This window comes from Rattus rattus, chromosome 2 (assembly GCF_011064425.1).
Source record: "Rattus rattus isolate New Zealand chromosome 2, Rrattus_CSIRO_v1, whole genome shotgun sequence".
In the NCBI taxonomy this organism is placed as follows: domain Eukaryota; kingdom Metazoa; phylum Chordata; class Mammalia; order Rodentia; family Muridae; genus Rattus; species Rattus rattus.
This window is the reverse complement of record NC_046155.1, coordinates 108,224,457-108,239,164: the sequence shown is the minus strand read 5'-3', so window position 1 is coordinate 108,239,164 and position 14,708 is coordinate 108,224,457. Positions and strand designations below refer to the sequence as shown.

The 14,708-nt window shown below is 41.1% G+C and overlaps 2 pseudogenes; both read left to right on the top strand.

The window, feature by feature from the left end:
- The window catches only part of LOC116893206, a 123,379-nt pseudogene that overhangs the window by 15,194 nt on the left and 93,477 nt on the right, over positions 1–14,708 (top strand).
- LOC116894739 lies at positions 4,979–10,642 on the top strand (annotated as a pseudogene).

The window sequence follows — 14,708 nt, the reverse complement described above, 5'->3', positions numbered from 1 at the left end:
TTACAACAGACACAGAATTAACACCCATTCAGAGCCTGCCCCACATGTGGTCCATGCATATACAGCCTTCCAATTAGACAAGATGGATGAAGCAAAGAAGTGCAGGCCGATAGGAGCCGGATGTAGATCTCTCCTGAGAGACACAGCCAGAATACAGCAAACACAGAGGCGTATGCCAGCAGCAAATCACTGATTTGAGAATAGGACCCTCGTTGAAGGAATCAGAGAAAGAACTGGAAAGCTTGAAGGGGCTCGAGACCCCATATGTACAACAATGCCAAGCAACCAGAGCTTCCAGGGACTAAGCCACTACCTAAAGACTATACATGGACTGACCCTGGGCTCCAATGGCATAGGTATCAATGAATATCCTAGTAAGAGCACCAGTGGAAGGGGAAGCCCTGGGTCCTGCTAAGACTGAACCCCCAGTGAACTAGATTTTTGGGGGGAGGGCGGCAAGGGGGGGGGAGGATGGGGAGGGGAATACCCATAAAGAAGGGGAGGCTGGGAGGGGGATGTTTGCCTGGAAACCGGGAAAGGGAATAACACTTGAAATGTATATAAAAAATACTCAAGTTAATAAAAAAAATAAATTAAAAAAAAAGAAGGATGAACCAAGTGAGGATGGTCTGTCTTAAAAGGGGAAACAAAAATATATATAGGGCATGATGTGGAGATAAAGTTTAGAGCAGAGACTGAAGGACTATCCATTCTGAGCCTGTACCACCTGAGGATCCAGCCCACATAATACAGCCCCCAAACCCAGACAATATTGCTAATTCCAAGAAGTGCATGCTGAGAGGAGCCTGATATAGCTGTCTCCTGAGAAACTCTTCCAGATCATGACAAATACAGAGGCTGATGCTTGCAGCCAACCACTGAACTGAGAACAGGGTGTCCATTGGAGAAGATAGAGAAAGGATTGAAGGAGGTTTAGTGGCTTGCAACCCAGTAAGAATAACAGTAGTCACTAAGCAGAGCTCCATGGGACTAAACCACTACCTTAAGACTACACATGAACAGACCTGTGGCTCCAGCTGCATATGCAGCAGAGCATGACCTCGTTCGGTACGAGGTTCTGCCAAGGCTGGACGTTCGAGTGATGTGGAATGTCATGTTGGGGAGTCAGCAAGGGGGTGTTTTTGCAGAGGGGGAAACGCCTTTATAGAAGAGGGGACAGTGGAAGGGGATAGGGGGCTTATGTATGGGAAACTGGGAAAGGGAATAACATTTGAAATGTAAATAAAAAGTATCCAATAAAATGTTTATAATTCTCTAAAAAAAGAAATGATAAATTTTCATTATTTTTAAAAAATTAAAGATTTTTTATTATTTATTTTTATTTATGTTTATTAGTGTGTCTATGTTTGCAGGTGCCCATTGTTGCCGGGAGAGTGCATGGGGTCCTACACATGGGAGAGTGTGTAGGATAGTATGAGCCATCTAGTGTGGGTGTTGAAAACTGAACTCAGGTCTTCTGGATGATCAGCCAGTGCTCTTAATCACTTCAGCCTTTACCTATTGGAATTTTAATTCAGAAGAAAAATAAAATTGAGGCTGTAGAGATGTCTCAGTAGTTGAAAGCTCTTGCTGCTTCTGCAGAACACCTAGCGTAATTCCAAAAACCCATTTGGTGGCGTATACCTGTCTGCAACTCTAGTTACAGAGCATCTGAAATTCTCTGCTGGCCTCTGTGGCCACCACATATGCATATGATATAATAATTCATGGAAGCAAAACACTTATAAAAATTCATTGAGTCTACATGCCACATTTTTTCTATCCGTCCATCTCTTGATGAGGATGTAGTTTGGTTCTGTATTTTGGCAACTGTGACTAAGTGCAGCACTAAGTATGGATGTGAATTTGTCTCTGTGGTGTCTTTAGAATCCTTTGGATGTATACTCAGAAGTGGTACAGCTGGATCCATCCTTCCTTCCTTCCTTCCTTCCTTCCTTCCTTCCTTCCTTCCTTCCTTCCTTCCTCCCTCCCTCCCTCCCACTCTCTCCCTCCCTCCGTCCCCCTCTCTTTCTTCCTTCCTTCCTTCCTTCCTTCCTTCCTTCCTTCCTTCCTTCCTTCCTTCCTTCCTTTCTCTCTCTCTCTCTCTCTTTCTTTCTTTCTTGACAAATCTCTGTATCAAATTCTATACTTGCTAACTAGTTTACAGCCTATCAGCAGTGTAGAAGGGGTTCTTTTCCCCACTTCAGCAACCTGTTACCGTTCTTCATTATTTTTTAAAATTATCCCTATTTTAATTGATATGAGGTGAAATCTCCCTTACTTCAGTTTTCGAACAATTTTTCATACTTGTTGGCCATTTGTATTGCCACTGACATCTATTTGTTAAATGTATTTACACATTTATTGTTTGGATGATTTGTCCTTATGCGTTTTTAATTATTTGAGTTTATAGGTTGTAGACATTCATCCTCTGCTAGAGGTATAGTTGGCAAAAATTTTCTATTATGCAGACTGTTAAATATTTTTAATTTACTTTTATGTATGTGTGCATATATACATGTCTATGTATAAAAATGCTTATCTCCAATACACATGTGGAGTTTGGTGGTCAATCTTGAGGGTCATTCCTTGCCTCCTACCTTGTTTGAGATTCATTCTCTCTCTCTCTCTCTCTCTCTCTCTCTCTCTCTCTCTCTCTCTCTCTCTCTCATACTGTGATGCATAGAGACTTAGTTGGCCAGTGATCCTTTGGGGTATTCTCCTATCTCCTCCTCTCATCTTGCCACAGGGATACTGTGTTTAAGGACACACAAACATGATCACTGTGTCCTATTTTCACATGACTTTGGGGAGTCAAACTCAAGTTGGAAGCTTGCAAGCAAGTGCTTTTACATGCTGAGTTATTTTCTGTACCTAGACTCTCTTTATTATTTTATTATTTTCTCTGTATGCAGAAGGTTTTTAATTTAATGGAAATAGTTTTTAAAATTATTTTCAGAATGGTTGCAGTGTTTTCCAGAATATCCTTGCCTATACCTGTAACTTGAAAGAGCCAAATTAATAGTGAAAAGTAGAAAAAAAAGACTTATTCAATAGATAGCGAAAACTATTCTCAACAATAAAAGAACTTCTGGGGGAATCACCATCCCAGACCTCAAGCTGTACCGTAAAGCAATCGTGATAAAAATGACATGGTATTGGTACAGAGACAGACAAGTAGCTCAATGGAATAGAATGGAAGACCCAGAAATGACCCCACATTACTATGGTCAGTTGATCCTTTACAAAGAAGCTAAAACCATCCAGTGGAAAAAAGACAGAAACCAACAAATGGTGATGATTCAACTGTTAGTCAGCATGTAGAAAAATGCAAATCAATCCGTTCTTTTCTCCTTGTACGAAACTTGAGTCCAACTGGATCAAGGACTGCCACATAAAACTAGATACACTGAAACTAACAGAAGAAAAAGTGGGTAAAAGCCTCGAATACTTGGGCACAGGGAATATTTTCCTGAACAGAATACTAATGGCCTATGTCCTAAGATAAAGAATTGACAAATGGAACCTCATAAAATTGCAAAGCTTCTGTAAGGCTAAGGGCACTGTCAATAGGACAAAATGACAACCCACAGATTGGGAAAAGATATTTACCAAAAAAAACGTATTTACATAGAAAAGATATTTACATCAGATAGAAAACTAATGTCCAATATAAATAAAGAACTCAAGAAGGTAAGCTCCACAGAATCAAATAACCCTATTAAAAAGTGTAGTATAGAGGGAAATAGAAAATTCTTAACAGAGGAATCTCAAGTGGCTGAGAAGCACTTAAAGAAATGTTCAGCATCCTTAGTTATTAGGAAAATGCAAGTCAAAACGACTTGAGATTTCATCTCAAACCAGTCAGAATGACAAAGATCAAAACAAAGGTGACAGCAGGTGTTGCAAAGGATGTGGAGAAAGGGAACACTCCTCCATTGTGGTGAGACTGCATGTTGGTAAATCCACTTTGGAAATCAGTCTGGTGGTTCCTCAGAAAATTGGAAATTGTTCTACCTGAGACCCAGCTATACTACTCCTGGGCATATACCCAAATGATGCTCCAACATATAACAAGGACACATGCTTCACTATGTTCATAGCAGCCTTATTTATAATAGCCAGAAGCTGGAAATAACCCCAGGTGTTTGTCAACAGAAGAATGGATACAGAAACTGTGGTACATTTACACAATGGAGTACTACACAGCTACTAAAAACAATGAGTTCATGAAATTCTTAGGCAAATGGATGGAACTAGAAAATATCATTTGGAGTGAGGTAACCCAGGCACAAAAGAACACACATAGTATTTATGTACTTACTAATAAGTGCATATTAGCCCAAAGCCTACAATGCCCATAATACAACCCACAGAATATATGGATCATAAAAGGAAGGAACACCAGCGTCTGGAGCCTTCAGTTCTGCTTTGAGGGGGAAACAGGATGATTGTGGGAGATGTAGGGAAGGGGGACTGGGAGGGAGTAAATTGGAGTGGACAGTGTCAGGATCTGGAGGAGATAGATGTGAGAGAGGTTTAGAGGGCCAGGAAGTCAAACAAAAATATGTGTGGGGGATGAGGAACTGGGGATAGCCACCTGAGTGTACCAGACACCAGGGAAACTGGAGGCTCCCACCACCTCAATGTGAATGACTTTAGCCAAAATGCACAGAGAAGGGGGAGATAGATCCTGTAGAGGCCTCCACCAGCAGATAGGCATGGCCTCTGGTAGAGGGATGGGGACACTCACCCATCTCAAAGTTTTTTATGCAGAAATGTTCCTGTCCAAAAGAAGAACAGGGCCAAAATGGATCAGAGTGTGAAGGAAGGGCCAACCAGGGACTGTCCCACCTGGGGATCCATCATGTCTGCAGACACCAAACCCAACACCGTTGTCATGGTTAAGAGGTGCTTGCCGACAGGAACCTAGCGTGGAGGTTCCTGAGGAAATCAGGCCAGAAACTGAACAGTGCGAATGTGGATGCTTGGAGCCTACCATCAGATGCAGCTCAGGGAACTGGCTGGAGAGCTGGCAGAAGGTCTGGAGGAGCAGAACAGTATTGACACCTCTTTGGAAGAACAACATAGGCTGGCTTGACCACTCAGTTCTCCCAGAGTCTAGACCACCAAGCAAGAGTGTACTGCTTGGATAAGCTCCATCGTCCATGGAGCTTATGTAGCAGAGGATGGCCTTGCCTCACAGCCGTGGGATAGGAGGCCCTTGGTCTGGGGCAGTCTCGATACCTCAGCGTAGGGGAATGCTGCAGGGTGGGGCGGGAGAGTGTGAGTGGGTGGGGGAACACTTTCATAGAGGCAAATGAGAGGGCAGATTTGGGGTGGGGGGGCCAGAAGACGGGTAACTGGGACGTGGGATATCTTATAGGATGTAAATGAATGGAATGATAAATGAAAAAAATAAGAAAAATGCATTTTTACTTTGCTGAAAAGCAGTATAAGCAGAAAAATCCAGTAAATAAAATGCTGTCAAACATTTCAATTAAAAGTATTTATTTTAGTTTTTTCAAGAAAAAAATTCTAGTTGCCCTACAGATTCCTAGATGAAGAGTCAACAGAGTGTACATACCTGCAGATCATAAAAATGACTAATTATATGTGGTATGATTAGGGGAGTTGTACAGTGCTCACTACATGCTGCAGAGGCTGAGAACTAGGTTCGAAGTCCAGGACGGATGTCTTTCACTCTCAGTCTACTGTGTGAGGCCTGAAGAGTTGCTGAAATTGAGTACATGCTGAATACCTAAACATCTGGACTCTGTCAGCAGGTGGCAACAGCAATGGGGAAAGGAAAGATAGCTTGTATCTTGCTTCATCTTACTTCTTCAATGCAGCAGTTTATCCTGTTAATAATCTCACCTTTATTCAGGGCAGGTGCGTCCTTCTTATTCACTGTCTGACATGTCCACCCTATCTGAAAAAGTGTTCATAGGCATTCAGCTGCATTGCACAAATTCTAGGCATCTTCTACCCAGTTATGTTGTCACTGCAGATCACTTATCACACTAGCTCCTTACAGCTTGATCATTATAGATTCACCATAATCTTAACAAAACCCCCACCAAGTTATTTTCTGAATAACAAGGCAAATGAAGTTTATATGAAAGAAGAAAAGGAACAGAACAACCAGTTCATTATTAAAGGAGAAAAATAGAATATTGACACATAAAGCCTTCATAGAAAGATACATCCAACAATGACACACAGCATCAATGAAGACTTTTAGAAATCAATGAAAAAAATAGGGCCCAAAATAGACCATGTAAATAGAATTAATCTTTGACCAAGGAGGAAAGACATTGTCACAGAAGAAAAGATTGCCTTTTGTCAGCATATGGCCCTGGAAATGTCCACATTCACATTCACATATATTTTAAAAATCGTGGTGTATACCTACATCTTTAAAAGATGAACTCAAAGATTATGAGAACTGGAAAATCACAGATGACATATATACATCTACTGCTAAACCTGAGACATCTACTGCTTAGATATTCTTGATGTCTATAAACTCAAGGAAGTGGTATTTTAAAATATAATTTATAAATTTCTAAAATGGTTGAAATACAACCTTATATGATATTTGATCTCCAGCAAATATTTCAAAGAAAAAGTTAGCATCTAAACTACTTTACATAAGGCTTAGTTCATTTAGAACAACACTCTTTAATTTATGAAATAATTTTCATGAAGTGATGACTGTAAACACTGACTACCTAAACCTTAATATTCATAAGCATGTTTATAAGAATTAATAAATTAAAAATTATTTTTAAAACAGTCAATAATAATAAAAACCAAAAAACCCATGAAATGTTTTATGTTAGTTGAATATATTGATATTCATATAAATCCTTTGATTAGGTTACATAAAAACATTCAATTTGTTTTAAAACATAACCTTCACATGCAAATGATAAATGTAAGGTTTTCATGAAGACTGTGAAGACACACAAAATGATAACTATATGTACATACAGATTTGTAAATTATTTTCATATTACTTTTCCTTTTAATAATGGGAATTACAGAAGATCCTACCCCAAAACAGTAGCATTCCTATATTTTTGGTTGTGAGCCTAGCCTTTAACGGCTGAGCCAACTCTCCAGCCCAACAGTAGCATTCCTAATGTAGGGAAGCTTACTTTATACACTTCTTTTAAAAGATTTTTCACTTAGTGTGGCTAAAACAGTGTAGCATATCCTGAAGATAAATAACTAACAGTTGTGTCATTAATGTGTCAAACTATTTGCTTCCTGATCCTGTTTTTCTCCATTAAAAGAAACAAAACAAAACAGCTTTCTCCCTAAGTTTCTTGTCTTACCAATTTAAGACTAGAAAGACAAAACAGGATGAAAATAGGAAACAGACTCCATGACTGCTGCTAACTTGTTTTGCCTCTTTCAAATACAGCTTCATGTGTATTTATTTGAAAGAAAGGCATGTTGTTCAGAAGCAAGAGCTTTCCAAATTCTGTCAGCTCAAAAAAAAAACCCCACAATAAGTAATATGAAGTAAAATGAAAGATATAAAATGTTATTACAAAATATATTTTGGTAAGAATATTAAAAGCATAATTTTAGATGAGAGGACATTTGATTTGTAGATTTTAAGGTAAAAGATCATTGTAATAAAAATAAAGAGATTGGATAAAACTGAAAGTTTATGTGTATTACAAAATGGTTTATAAAAGTTAAAACTTGAAAATAGTATATTGAGTCAGCGAGGTATCTCAGTGAGTAAAGGTACCGGATCCTCAGAACTCACATGTTAGAAGAAACTCGTTTCCACACATATGCTGTGGTACTTACATTCCTAATACACACACACACACAGCAAATATGAAAGTATTATAGTTTATCAAAACGTGTAAAGGATTATGTTTTATTAAAACAGCTGTGTATGTTTTCTAATTGTCAAGCTCTGTCTTAAAGGAATAGAGGTTTGTTTTAAAATATTTGTCAAGCTTTATCTTAATGTTATAGACCCAAATTTTATTTGTTCATCAATACTGCTGTAGCTGAAGCTCTGGTTGTTCAATTATCATCTTTAGAGGCCCAAATCAATGAGGATATAAAGGCTAGAAGGAATATTAATATTTTGGCCAGTGCTCCCAGGTCAACAGATTACCAAGGCTGCAGAGAAACTTATAGTGTCTCTAAGAGTCTTATAGCTTCAGTAAATCAGCTGCCTTCCAAATCTGCGAGGCCAAGGAGCAAGATCTCAAAGATTCGATTATAACCAGTATGTCATCTACATGATTGGGATCATCACAGAAGGAAACGTTTTCAATGCTTTCAAGGAAAGTCATGTTTAACAAGCCCCTGACACATCTACACAAAAGCACAACTTTTAAGGAGAAATTTAAAGAGCCAAAAGAGGAGGCTCTGAGGAGATAGATTTTTGCATTTAGCTTTCTGAATACAGCACAGGTTAAAGATTCGATTCCTGTTTTGTTGTCAGTTTTTGGAGGTGGCATGGACCAAAGTCTGGTTTTGCTGAGCCTTAGGTCCTAGTGGCTTCAGCACGTCACAATCCACGAACGTCCCTAATTTTCATTATTACTCTTTCTACTCTAGTTTTCGTTCTATTGTACTTATCTATCCTTTTCACTCCTTTCACTTACTTGTCTTCTTGAAGCCCAGTTCCCGTCTTCAGATTGTTGCTCCAGAGAGTAGTTCGAGGGGTTCATGTACCTTCCTCAAACCTGCGCAGCTGCTGACCTTCAGCTGAGGCTCAGATAGGTCTCTATGATGTCCGGACTAAAATCACAGTAAAAACTAGGCACCTCCCTTTTCCTTCCTGTTCACAGAGGTTTCGTTTCGTTTTCGGGTCCCTTGTGGAAGTTCTTGTAGCTAAATATGGCCTGAGGAAGATTTAGTAGAGTTTTTAATTTTTATTTATTTATTTTTGAATAATCCTTTGTTAATCATTTTATTCATTTACATTTCACATGAGATCCTCTTTCCTGGTTACCCCTCCACAAAAACCCCCTTCCCATCCCCCATCTTCCCGCTCCCCTTTGCCTCTATGAGGGTGCTCCACTACACTCACCTACTCCCGCCTCATCCCACTAGCAATCCCCTATGCTGTGGCTTCAAGCTTCCACAGGACCAAGGACCTCCCCTCCCACTGATGTCAGATAAGGCCATCCTCTGCTACATATGTATCTGGAACCATGGCTCCCTGCCTGTATACTCTTTGGTTGGTGGTTTAGTCCCTGGGAGCTCTGGGTGGTCCAGTTAGTTGATACTGTTCTTCCTATGGGGCTGCAATCCCCTGCAGTTCCTTCAGTTCTTCCCCTGTCTTTTCCATTGGGGTCTCTGGGCTCAGTCTGATGATTGGCCCTGAGTATCATCATCTGTATTGGTCAGGTGCTGGTTGAACCTCTCAGGGAACAGTCATACCAGTCTCTTGTCAGTAAGCACTTCTTGAAATCAGCAATAGTGTCTGGGTTTGGTGTCTGCAGTTGGGGTGGTCTCTGGATGGCCTTTCCTTCAGCCTCTGTTCCATTTTTTGTCCCTATCTTTCTTTTGGCCAGGAACATTTCTGGGTTAAAAAATTTGATTTTCCGGGCTGTGGAGGCCTCTTCCTCCCACGTCCTGGGCCCGCAGCGAGGGCTCTTGGGAGTCTGGCTCTGGCATGGGCCTCGCCACTGCCAGCCCTCTTCCTAGACTGGACTGGGCTACAGCAGCGGGACTGAACAGTATGGGCAGGGGCTTTCCTGCCTCTGGGCGGCCTCTGGGCACTCTGAGGGTCTGGCTCCTAGTGGCGGAGGAAATGATGCACCCCGTACCAGGTTGCTGGTGGAAATGTAGCATTCTGCAGGCCAGGCAAGCCTCCCTGCCTCAGTGATGAAGCCACCATGAGAGCAGTGGATCTGTTTGATCTGTACTCTTCCCAGCAAAGCAAGTACAGCCACACAGTCAGCCACAAACCCATGCTCTGTCAGAGGAAGACCCGTTAAACGAAGCACACTTGCAGCCTACCAGTGGCAGAAACACAGAGATAAAAGATGAACTAAAGAAAAAGAAAAACCTCAATCGATCTGGTAAGGGAGGCCGGCCTTAGTGAACCACCAAGGCAGCAGGCTATCTGACCAGCACAGGCAGACCCCTGGGAACCACCAAAGCAGCTGGATTTAAGACCAGTACAGGCAGACCTCTGGGTACAACCAAAGCTGCAAGATACAAAGTCAGTCCAGGGAGGCCTCCAGGTAGCATTAAAGCACTGTCAGGTCTTACAGATCTTGGTTATGGCTGTGGCATTGCTGCCTTTCCTTACCCTATGATGCATAGTAGAGTGGTTCACGTGGTTTAGGAAAGGAGCGGTGAGGTCAGGCCTCTGGGTGCTAAGAGCAGATTGTTAATCACCCCCAAACTTCTTGCTTTAATTTGACATGATCATACCATGTGGACTCCCTAGTTCTGTTTCCGTTTGCTCTCCCTCACCCCGCACTTCTTTTTCTTTCGTTTTAGCTCAGAAGCTGCCACAATTGAGAGATGCACTTTGGGCAGGAGTAGTAGCACTGTATCTGTATTGTACACGGTTCACAGGACAGGACACTCACCTCAGTCATTTATGCTTTCCCTTTGGGCCGTTCTAAGTGGGACTCTTCGTGCGCTAAGCAGCTGCCCACGATAACTTTTATTTGTGCATAACCCAGTGTGAGGCATTGTAACTGAAGCGGGGAGCAGCAATGAGTGAGCAGATCGGAGGGGAAGGCTGTGTGAGTTTAGAAGTCTGAAATAAGACACAGCCGTCTGGATGCTTTGGAACTTAAAACACAGCTTCTCATTTACTGATTCGCATGGCATTAGTAATCATCATTCCTAAAGTACTGTTCAGTGTCCGCTTGCAGAGAGTATAGTTACAGGGTATGTGTTTTTCAGTTGTCTAAGAGCATATGCACCAAACACTAGGAACAACTCAAACTTAAAACCCTTGAATACGTCATAAACCCACACATTATGTTTAATATACAAGAAAAAAAGAACCCTTAAAAGTCTTCATGTAACTACAATCATTCTCCTTTGTGTTTTGCATACTTAGTATTATATTTAAAAGCATTTATTACTTTTACTTATTTATCTACAATGGTCTTTTTAGTTTTTCTGAGTAATTGTTGTTACACTTCGTTAATACTTAATTGCATTTTCAGGTTTATATCTACCAAAGGACACAAGTTGAGTGGTCGGCTGTAAAATTGGTCTAAGCAGAAAGCAGTTTCCTGGATGTCAAGACCTAAAGACCAATAAATGTAACTCGGTATGAGTGAAACCTGTAAAAAGAGCTCTGGTTAGCATAAAAATGACAGCATGGCTCCAGGATGACCGTTTCTTCCAAAAGAAGGCTTCCTAGTGAAACTTGCTTTAGACACAGAATAGAAAAGACAATTACTGGCCATGAAGGTATATGCACTTAGGGTAATCTTCTGAAATGTTCCTTGTTAATACACATTTTATTTATTTTGAGTTTGTTCTAAGAAAAATATTATGAACTTTAAGATTGGAAAACTTTCCATGGGCCAGGAGTGGTGGACAAGGAATATGATTCCAGCATTTGGGAGGTTGAGGCAGGCAAAGCTCTGAGCATGAGTTCTACAAAGTGCCAGGATAGCCAATGCTAGGTAGAGTAACCCTGTCTTTAAAAACAAACAAACAAACAAACGAACGAACAAACAAATAAAGAAAAGCTTTTACTGAACTTAAAAGATTTTGCCTTTTACTTGCATTTTAAAATTAGGGTTAGGGTTAGTGTTAGGGTTAGGGTTGAGGTTAAAATGTTGATTTACAGGACTTACAAAGTTTGAAAATAACCAGAAATTTGAAAGGGGATACACATACTGGTTAGTTAGGCTTGCTCTCAGTCCATGCAAACAGACTGTAAGTACCTTGTTTCAGAACTCTATGGGGGGGGCAAACAGCAAATCTCAGGTGCCCCATGATAGCTGACACAACAGCTATGTGCTCCTACAGTAGTATGAGCTGTTATCGCATGTGGAGACCGTAACCTCAGCAGTACCAGCTTTGTACAAAACATAGGGGACAGTGAGCAATGCTGGATGACTGCTGAACCAGCTGTAAGATTCAGACAGCTAAAGAGTTCCAAAGAGTTTCTTCTTGCAGAAGCCTAGAATATAAAACTTAATAATTTACTCAGAACAGTGTAACTTCTGTAACATGCAGATGCTTGTCTTCATTGATTTGTTTGTCTGTCAACTTGGCTCTTTCTGAAGTTGTTCAGCAGCTGCCTGTTTAGAATTCCTTGCACAGCTAGTTCCTGAAGACTGAAGACAGTTGAAATAGTCTAGTCTAGAATAATCTCACCACCAAATGTCAGGGACTCGGGTGCATGTCGTGTTTCCTCGTGAGTGCACATGGCATCCTTTCAGTTTGATTTCCTTCCTGGTTTTGAGCCTTGTCATTTCTCTTTGCCCTTTCGCACACCCATCCTCTTCCTTCAGCTCTCCAGCACATTTACTCAGTGGTGCTGTTCTGTGTGTCAGAAGATAGAGTGGGTGTATTATTGTTTATGCTGATGACAGTGCTCATATCAGGAGATTGATCCCAGAAACTGGGGTGGATGGATGGATGGATGGCTACAGTTGTGAGTGGATGATGTCACTTGGGAAACTGAATTTACTGTCTCTGTGAGCAGCACCTGGGATATGAAATGTGTGCACTGGTTGACACCTAATTCTACTTTTCTCCCTTTGGACGGTTTAATTGAGAGTTTTACTAGATACAGTAACCTGGGTTGGCTTTTGTGTTCTCTTAGGGTTCATATGACATCTGTCCAGGGTCTTCTGGCTTTCATAGTCCCTGGTGAGAAGTCTGGTGTGATTCTGATAGGTCTGCCTTTATATGTTACTTGACCTTTTTCCCTTACTGCTTTCAATATTCTTTCTTTATTTTGTGCATTTGGTGTTTTGACTATTATGTGACGGGAGGAGTTTCTTTTCTGGTCCAATCTATTTGGAGTTCTGTAGGCTTCTTGTATGTTTATGGGCATCTCTTCCTTTAGGTTAGGGAAGTTTTCTTCTATGATTTTGTTGAAGATATTTACTGGTCCTTTGAGCTGGGAGTCTTCACTCTCTTCTATACCTATTATCCTTAGGTTTGATCTTCTCATTGTGTCCTGGATTTTTGGACCAGTAGCTTTTTCCGTTTTACATTATCTTTAACAGTTGTGTCAATAATTTCTATGGAGTCTTCTCTTCCTGAGATTCTCTCTTCTATCTCTTGCACTCTGTTGGTGATGCTTGCATCTACGGCTCCTTGTCTCTTCCTTTGGTTTTCTATATCCAGGGTTGTCTCCCTTTGTGCTTTCTTTACTGCTTCTATTTCTATTTTTAATTCCTTCACCTGTTTGATTGTGTTTTCCTGGAATTCCTTCAGGGATTTTTGTGATTCCTCTCTATAGACTTCTACTTGTTTATTTATGTTTTCCTACATTTCTCTAAGGGAGATCTTTGTCTTTCTTGAAGTCCTCCATTATCATGATCAAATGTGATTTTAAATCTAGATCTTCCTTTTCAGGTGTGTTTGGATATTCAGTGTTTGCTTTGGTGGGAGAATTGGGCTCCGATGATGCCATGTAGTCTTGGTTTCTGTTGCTTGGGTTCCTGTGCTTGCCTCTCGCCATCAGATTGTCTCTGGTGTTACCTTGTTCTGCTATTTCTGACAGTGGCTAGACTGTCCTATAGGCCTGTGTGTCAGGAGTGCTGTAGACCTGTTTTCCTGTTTTCTTTCAGCCAGTTATGGGAACAGAGTGTTCTGCTTTCAGGTGTGTAGTCTTTCCTGTCTACTTGTCTTTAGCTCTTCCTGTGGGCCTGTGTCCTGAATCCACGAGGCAGGTCACTTGGAGCAGAAAAGTTGGTCTTACCTCTGTTCTCAGGCCTGAAGTCATTCCTCAGGGGCTGTGTTTCAGCTCTCTGTGAGGGCAGCAACCAGAAGGCCCTGCCCTGCCTTTTCTGGGTCCCTGTGCACAGGAGTCCCAGATGGTGTTAGATCTTTTCCTCTAGAGTCAGAAATGTGGGCCAATTATAGTCTCTTCTGGCTTCCCAGGCATGTCTGCCCCTCTGAAAGTTTAGCTTTCCCTCCCATGGGATTTGAGTGCAGGGAGCTGTTGACCAGGTCCCTTCAGATCTGGGCAGTGTCTGGACCACAGTGGACCTGCCACTTGAGTGCCCCTATCTTCCTGTTCCCAGAGGCGCTATACAGTTTCCTCTTGGGTCAGGGATGGGGGCAAGGGTGGGCAGTATTGGCAGTCTCTCCTGCTCTGCAGTCTCAGAAGTGCCTATCTGCCTGGGCGGTCGATTTTAAGCCTTTCTTAAGCTAAAATAGATAGCCAAAATGTTCCATTTAACTAATAAATGTTTGACTGGGTGTTAGGTGTATTTTATTCTTTTAAATTACAAAATCATGATAGTTATGCTCGGCTTATATATGAGAGAAAAAAATTAATTAAGGGTGATCGTTAAACTAAATGGAGAGAAACTTGAAGCAATCCCACTAAAATCAGGGACTAGACAAGGCTGCCCACTCTCTTCCTACTTATTCAATATAGTTCTTGAAGTTCTAGCCAGAGCAATCAGACAACAAAAGGAGATCAAGGGGATACAGATTGGAAAATAAGAAGTCAAAATATCACTATTTGCAGATGATATGATAGTATATTTAAGTGA